This window comes from Mus pahari, chromosome 6 (genome assembly GCF_900095145.1).
Source record: "Mus pahari chromosome 6, PAHARI_EIJ_v1.1, whole genome shotgun sequence".
In the NCBI taxonomy this organism is placed as follows: Eukaryota; Metazoa; Chordata; class Mammalia; order Rodentia; family Muridae; genus Mus; species Mus pahari.
The window spans coordinates 80,499,597-80,506,078 of record NC_034595.1 but is presented as its reverse complement, the minus strand read 5'-3'; the positions used below and the strand labels follow the sequence as shown (position 1 = coordinate 80,506,078).

The following is a 6,482-nucleotide window of genomic DNA, read 5'->3' as shown; positions in this document are numbered from 1 at the left end:
AAAAGAAAGAAAGCAAAGAAAGAAAGCAAAGATCAACAAAGATGATTGTTTATGATTGTTTTTGATCCACAAACATTGCATAACAAGCCTTGCACAGCTAGCTTGGCCTCCGACACTGTCTGTGGAGTCTATTTATACCCTCCAAAAACATCATGCGCCCTCCATGGGTCTCGCTGCAGCACATGTGTCTGTCTCAGCTGACATCACTCTGCCAATCAGCTTGAGCCCAAGGGAGCGGCAAGAAGCTGCAGCATACCACCAGGAGGTTTCTGGTGCGATTCTCTCTTTGGAGTCCCGACAAATGCAGCTCAGCTACGCAATGTAAGGTGAACCAAAACATGCGTGCTGTTAGGAAAGAATCCTTCATCACATGTCCTTTCACGTGCTTGCTTTAGCAGGACATCCTTTCTCCTGTGGCTGCTTCACCAAAACGTTCCTTCAGGACTCTGCCTTCGTCTTTCACCTGTGTCCACTTCAGGAAGACACTCCTTCACCTGTTTACCCCAGCAAAACACCATCCAACACAACTGACTTTCTAAAGAACCCTTAAGTTCTCGCTTCACAGAGCCGCACAGAGAAACCCTGTTTTGAAAAACCAAAGAGACAGAGAAGGATGGAGACCAGAGAGCCCAGTGTAGGAGTCAGCCCTTGGAGGCTGTAGGGTGTGAGCCAGCCTGTATACATCTTTAATCCTGTCAATTCACTTGGTTGAACTGGTTCACATGGGCTTCTAGTGCTTGCTGGTTTTGCAGGCCCACCAAGGCCGGAGGGGTGAGCTGTTTTGGGAGCAGTTAACCACAGGGCTGCAGCTAGGTCCCTGGATGGTGTCTGTCAGCTGAGTGGAAACCTGCTGGACAGATATAGACTAGAGACAGAAAAACAAAGGCAAGGAGCTTAGGGGACTTTATTTTGGGAGGATGCTTGAAATGTCTGCCCTGAAAGCCTCACTGTAGAGAAAGCAGTTCCCGAGGGTTTGTAACAGTCTGAGCAGAATTCTGCCTTTGAGCCATAGCTAAATAAAGCCTGAAAATTTAACCATGTGACAGAAACATGAGCACTCATCTTCGATAAGACAGAAATCTCCCGGCAGGAAAGAGAATAAAGAGGGAGAAGAACTTGAGGTCCAAAAGATGAACACTCTTTAGCCAGGACATCTATCTGTTGCCAGAAGCTTTAGTAGCCAGTTCATGGCTTCAGGACAGCTGAACTGTCCAATGACAATGGGATTCAGAGTAGGAATTAAGCTTGGAGGACCAAGAGGAGACTCGAGGAAGGAGGGAGCGGTGCTGGCTGCCTCTTTAGTGGTCCTATTAGTGCAAGCATCTCCCAGGGCTATAGCTAATGGGGCCTGGGGTCAGCTCTACAACCTGGTCAGAGGAGACTACGGCAGCGCCTGCTTGGCAGAAGCCAGTGGAGCTGAGAGATGAGCTTACGTCTCTGAACCAACTATAGTCAAGGCATGACAGAGAGGAAATAGCCAAGTTGTGGGGCTTTGTAGATAAGGGTTTCAAGTGATTCTAGGCAGGAGGGAGGGAGGGGGGTAGTTGCCTTGGGAAGGAGTGCACAGGGTTGAGAGGAGGCCAGGAGTCAATTGAGAGGTATTGGGATTTTTTTTTTAGGAGGGCAATATGAATAAGTTGAAGCCTCCAAGGGGACAAAGGAGAGAGGTTCTTGTGTGACAGGAAGTCCTTGAGCCAGTGTGGTGAGAGAATGAAGAAAAGGTGACCAAATGTGAGCTTATGAGGCCTCCCGGGCCTATAGGGAAGCTGCTGTTTGTGTGGGTAAGCAGCCTAACTATTATATCTAGCTGTTGAGAAAGATAGGCTGTAGGGGCAAACGTGGGTCCTCTCCTTTGCTCCCAATCCCTCAGAGCCATTTCCCAAAATGTAGTATACAGAATAAAGGGTTGGTCAAGTGTCGGGGGAGCCAGGGCAGGGGCTGTAGGAGTGCGTCTCTGAGGTGAGATGAAACAAGGCACAGCAGGCTTAGCAGGGTCCAGAGGCTCACTGGGAGGGCTCTTAGCAGCTTCATAGACTGGGTGAGCAAAGTTGCCAATCCAGGTTCTGTCTTACCCTGCCAGGCAAGGAAGGGGAGACCGGAGACCGTCTTCCCTGTAGATGGAACTGTGAGGAACTGCAGGTACTCTCTGACTGAGAGTGAATTCCTGGCTGGTAGGGGACAAGAGAAATCCTAGATAATTGATCTGAAGGACAGGAAGTGAGGTTTAGGAGGAGAGATGCTGCCTCCTTTGTTTCCTATTAAGTTAAGAAGTTGTCAGTTACATGGTGTGAGATGGCTCAGTGGGTAAGAGACTGCTCTTCCGAAGGTCCAGAGTTCAAATCCCAGCAACCACATGGTGGCTCACAACCATCCCTAATGAGATCTGACTCCCTCTTCTGGAATGTCTGAAGACAGCTACAATGTACTTACATATAATAAATAAAGAAGTCAGTTAAGTGGCTGGGAGACAGGGGCCACCCTGGTTGGAGAAATGGGGCTATCACAGAACTCCTGGGGGAAGGGCAGTCCGAGTAAACTGAGATGCTTGTTCCAGAGTTAGGGTGTTCCCAGGTGAAGGCAAAGAGGTCATGTGGACCTGCATGTGAAGAAATTGTGAGGAGAACATCCTTAAGGTCTGGGATGATAAAGAAAGAGCCAGAGAAAGGAATCTAAGAGAGTGTGAGGGTTAGGCAGCACCCGGTACATAGGAAGGACTGCTGTGTTAACAACCCTGAGGTCCTGGGAAAGGTGGTATGAGCCATTAGCCTTTAGGACGGGCAAGATGAGGTGTTATAGGTCAAGTGAATAAGCATTGCAGGCAGTGGTGGAGTATGCACGCCCAGAGTCCCAGAATCCGGGAGGCAAAAGATCTCTGTGTTCGAGGCCAGCCTGCTCTACAAATCAAGTTCCAGGACAGCCACGGCTACACAGAGAAACTCTGTCCCAGGAGAAAATTGGCATTGTATGATACATTGTCTATGTTTTAAAGAGACGTGGTATGGCTGGAGTGATGGTTCAGCGATAAAGAGCACTGGCTGCTCCTACAGAGGACCCGGCTTTCATTTCTGGTGCCTACGTGATACCGCACAATCATCTATAACTCCAGTTCTAGGGGATCCAAACCCTCTCTGGCCGGTGTCATCAGTCACACGCACGGATTACAGAAGAAATCAGAAATTGGTAAAGGAAAATGTAGATGCATTTACATTTTGACCAAACCTAGAAGAAAAAGAAATCGAATTTCTTTATGATCCTGCCTATTGCTGCCTCATAGCTTAAAAACAAACAGTATGCGTGTTCCTGCGCATGCTCTAACGCTCTCCTGAGTGTATGCGATGATGAGAGGTCCTCAGACTCCTTGGAGCTGAAGTTGCAGGTGGTCGTAGGCAGTCAGATGTGGGTGGAACAGGCTCTCAACCACCGAACCACCTCTCCAGCCCCAAATAGCTGCCCCCCCCCCATCCTTTTGGGCATCTTGGTACTTGTAGTTTTGTCTTTACAACACAGTGCTGAGAGTCTTGGGGCCACTTTAGCGTCAGAGACCCCATCTTGTATATAGTCTCCATCTTGTACTAGGCTCAATTTTAAGAAACAGCTCAGTTCCTAGAAACGGGGTTCAGGCTCTAGGCGCCCCACAGGAATTTAGGTCCACATTACCCCACCCCATACCTTGTTGGTCAGCACCCAGTCGGGTGTGAAATCCAGCCGCTACATAGGCTCTGTTGGCTGGCCTCAGTCCAGGCCAATTATCAAGAAAACCATCTGAGGTGTTTGACAGGTAATAACCCACTTAAGATGTCAGGTGTGGCCGGGCGTGGTGGCGCACACCTTTAATCCCAGCACTCGGGAGATAGAGGCAGGCAGATTTCTGAGTTCGAGGCCAGCCTGGTCTACAGAGTGAGTTCCAGGACAGTCAGGGCTATACAGAGAAACCCTGTCTCGAAAAACAAAAAACAAACAAACAAAAAAAGATTTCAGGTGTGAAAAACGGTTGGAATACAGCATGCATGTACAGGATTGGCTGCCCCTACCCTACCTAATTTGTGGGTTTTATTGGTGGTGGTGGGTTTTTTTGTGGGGGCGGGGGTGTTGTTTTTGTTTTTGCTTTAAAAGGTTGTTCTGACTCTCTCTGACACGGTTTGGATCCAGAACCCAGCTGACTTCCTAATGTATCGGCTTTTTGAATAAAGAAACTTTTGTTGGCTCGAACTTGGTTTTCATAGTGGATCACTTCCCAAATGCTCGGACACTAACAAGACCACAACTCCCATCACCCCGTGAACGCTGGAGTCTTCAGAGCGCATCCTCCAGAGGTGGGTACCCGGACCATTGACAGACCTGCTGGCTGAAGGGCCCGCCTTCATCAGCCCAAGGTCTCCCACCATTGGTCATCTTCCCCGCTTCTCACTGGAGGGCCGCAGGTGAATGAAAGGGGGCGTGTCAGTACGCTCAGCTCGCTGGAGGAGGCTGGAACCCGGTGCCAGGTGAGAACGCGGCATCCGATCGGCGCCGCGGCTTTTTTGGTTTTGGGGAAAGTTAGGGGCACCTCGGGAGGCTGGCTCAGGGGACCGGGTGTAGTTAGCAGGGACGGTTGCCTTTCTCAGCCAGCTTTGGACCGCCTGGCCCAGTAACTCCCTGGACCCCGGCTGCGCAGAGTCACTCTCAGTGGCAGACCCTCCCTCTTCTTGCGTGGGGTGGGTGGACACCGAGGCACATGCCTACCCTCCCTGGCTGTGGGTGACCCACCCCCTCAAGGTCCAGGTGGCAGTTCTGGCCTCTGCTCATTCTGATCCTGATCCAGGCACCAGGGCTTGGCCAGGCTGGGCCAGTGTCCGCTTGGGTAATGGTCACTTTGCGGGCGGGCCTCCGTTTCCATACCTAGACACCAGGGACTGTGCCCATTACCTGGTTCCAGTGGCCTCTTCAGGTCGTCTGGCTCTGGATGGATTGTTCCCGCTATCTTGAGAGCATTTTAGCAGAAGAACCGAAGATGGCAATTGGTCAGAAATTCTACCCCTGCAAAACTCTTAGTTCTATTACCCTTTTCCTGGGCCGGAGGAGGGAGTGGTTTTCCCGTCTATTGCTAGACCTGTTAGAGGGTTTGGGGAGATCTGTAAACAATGGCTACGGATTGTCTCTCTGGAATCAGTAGAATATGGATTCTAAATCCTGGACATGTAGTCTGTATCTTTGAACCTCAGATTCCCTCTCTGAAAAATGAAAATATTCTGCACTGCCTTAGTATGAGCCTAAAATGAATGTTTGTCAAGTAGTTTTCTTAGTGCTTCGAAATGAACAATGCGCAGGAGTTTCTAGTCATACTAGTCATTGAAGAGCAGTTTTTATTCCCATGTTGGTGGGACTGGAGGAGAGTTGTCAGAAAGACGGGCCTGGACAGACAGTGGTGATGAACACTGTAATCCTAGCACTGGAGAGGCAGAGGCAGGTGGAGGGGACTGAGTTCAAGACTAGCCTGGTCTCCATAGTCAGATTCTTTCTCAAGACAAAGCAAAGCGAATGGGGGTAAGTGGGAGGCACACAGAATGTGTGGGCTGCTTTTTTTTTCTTTCTTATTTTTAATATGTGTGTGTGAGTGGGGGGGGGGGTTCCGGGGCTTGGGGAGCGGCTGAGGCCAGAGGTGTGGCTACCATTCGGAAGCTGGAGTCCCAGGCAGTTGTGAGTCATTGGATTCAGGTGCTGGGAATTGGCCTGAGGTCCTTTGGAAAGCCTTATCTTTTCTTTAACTGATGAGTCAACTTTCCAGCCTCTGCTTTGGCTTTGATTAAAGACAGTGCTGTAGCCTAGCTAGGGTTCCTTTAAGGATCCAAGAGTTTGCCCTACTCTCACCAACAGCCTCTTTGGAGATGTGCACTGGCTTTGGTTAATTTTGCTATTCCTAATAGCTAATAGCTTCCTTTTGTCAGGAAATATACATAGTTGTTTTTTTTTTTAAGATTTATTTATTTGTTATATCTATGAGTACACTGTAGCTGTCTTCAGACACACCAGAAGAGGGCTTTGGATCCCATTACAGATGGTCAGGAGCCACCATGTGGTTGCTGGGAATTGAACTCAGGACCTCTGGAAGAGCAGTCAGTGCTCTTAACCACTGAGCCATCTCTCCAGCCCCCATATACATAGTTTTTTGTTTGTTTGTATTTTTTTGTTGTTTCATTTTGTTTTGGAGACAAGGTCTTATGTAGCCTGGGTTGTATTGGAACAGGATTGATAGCCCAGGATGACCTTGAATCTTGATTCTCTCATCTCCATCTCTTGTGCCCTTGAATTATATAGATTTGTACCAGGACATCCAGTTTATGCAGTGCTGGAGGGATCAAACTCAGGACTTCACACAAGGAAGACATGCACTTTGTCATGAGCTACATCTGCAGCACCCCATACTTAGGGTCTTAGTTAAGGTTTTACTGCTGTGAACAGACACCGTGACCAAGGCACTCTTTTTTTTTTTTTTTTTTTTTTTT

At 48.9% G+C, this 6,482-nt stretch overlaps 1 protein-coding gene across 1 annotated transcript in view; it reads left to right on the top strand.

The window, feature by feature from the left end:
* Positions 1 to 4,442: 4,442 nt before the first annotated feature.
* The window catches only part of Zbtb8b (zinc finger and BTB domain containing 8B), a 16,818-nt gene continuing 14,778 nt past the window's right edge, over positions 4,443 to 6,482 (top strand). The window contains exon 1 of the mRNA XM_021201144.2: positions 4,443 to 4,484. The gene's annotated coding sequence lies outside the window, so the exon portion shown is untranslated. The remainder of the gene's footprint in view (positions 4,485 to 6,482) is intronic.